The sequence below is a fragment of the Alternaria incomplexa genome (assembly GCF_024043165.1).
Source record: "Alternaria incomplexa strain BMP 0042 chromosome Unknown scaffold_38, whole genome shotgun sequence".
Classification (NCBI taxonomy): Eukaryota; Fungi; Ascomycota; class Dothideomycetes; order Pleosporales; family Pleosporaceae; genus Alternaria; species Alternaria incomplexa.
The window spans coordinates 918-2,156 of record NW_026249887.1 but is presented as its reverse complement, the minus strand read 5'-3'; the positions used below and the strand labels follow the sequence as shown (position 1 = coordinate 2,156).

General features: G+C 28.1%; 1 non-coding gene across 1 annotated transcript; it reads right to left on the bottom strand.

Annotated features, from left to right (window-relative positions):
* Positions 1 to 515: 515 nt before the first annotated feature.
* J4E90_011062 lies at positions 516 to 586 on the bottom strand. The gene has a single exon. It is a non-coding gene; the product is annotated as a tRNA-Met (tRNA).
* Between the last annotated feature and the right edge of the window lie 653 nt (positions 587 to 1,239).

Here is a 1,239-nt window from a genome sequence, read left to right as displayed (position 1 = left end):
AACTGTTTTTTTCGTTTCTTTTTTTTCAATAAAAAAAAATAAACAAACAGAAAAAAAACAAACTGAAGCAATAAACCATTGGAGCAAAAGAAAAAAAAAGAATTAAGGAAAATGAGTTTAGAATGCGGACAAATTCCATTATATACCTGGAACGATACGTATCCAATTTCATAGCTGGAACCTGTACATAAATTCTGGTGATGTATTGTAAAAAGGCATAAATATAATAGTAGATAATCCACGTTCATCTCCTTTCCTTTAATCCTAACAACATAATTTAATTAACAAAGTATTATGTAAGGTGATTTTTTTAATAGTATACGAAGTGGTATAGGGTTATAGGTTAATACCTTAGTTCTAAGTCCTTACTTTTTTTAGTAATTAAGACATCTTCATAGACAATAATACTGCTAGAAGAATAATTATGAAAACTTACTTTAAAACTGGTCTGTTAAATAATCGGACTTTTGAAATGTAATTTATTTACTATGTTTTTTAATCTGGTTTTTGCCATGAGCCAGAGGAGAAAGTCGAATTCTCATTATTAATGCATGAAATTAATGTTCTACCATTGAACTACTCGGGCTTTTTTTTTATATGGTTTTTTTTTACCTAAATTGCGTTCTATTTTTGCACGTTTATTATAACCCTCCTCTTGTGTATTATAAAGAGCTCTTTTTTTAAAAAGTTGCCCTCTAGAGGGTTCACCTTGTTCAATTTTACTTACATGGCCTTACTGCATAGAGACAATAAAACTAGGTGTGTATGAGCTTATTTTTAGACGGAATGCTTTAAATTCTGCGATTAGATCTTGTCTACTTTTATAATTAGTACTAGTTCTGCACTTTTTATCATAACATTACTATCTACATTAGAAAAAGGGAGCTCACTAAACAATTTAGCTACTTCTTCAGCTGAATCACAAAGAACAGGTGATAAATAACTAGTAAAATATGGTTTAATTATGCTTGTAAAGATTTTCTCCACATAAGGTATTCCTACTTTTTCCACGTAAGGTGTTACTACTTTAATTAGAGTTATACTATAAAAATCTATTGTTAATGAAAAAAACCAATTCGTAATAAAAAGATTACTAACTATATTCAAAATAGACAACGAATCTAATAATACTTTTAGTAACATAGATTATCCAAATACTTGTCAAAATATCTATAAACCCTTTTTTACTAAAAATTTTAAGTAAAACCTGATGCACTGTTGAAAAAAAGAACACCAGAA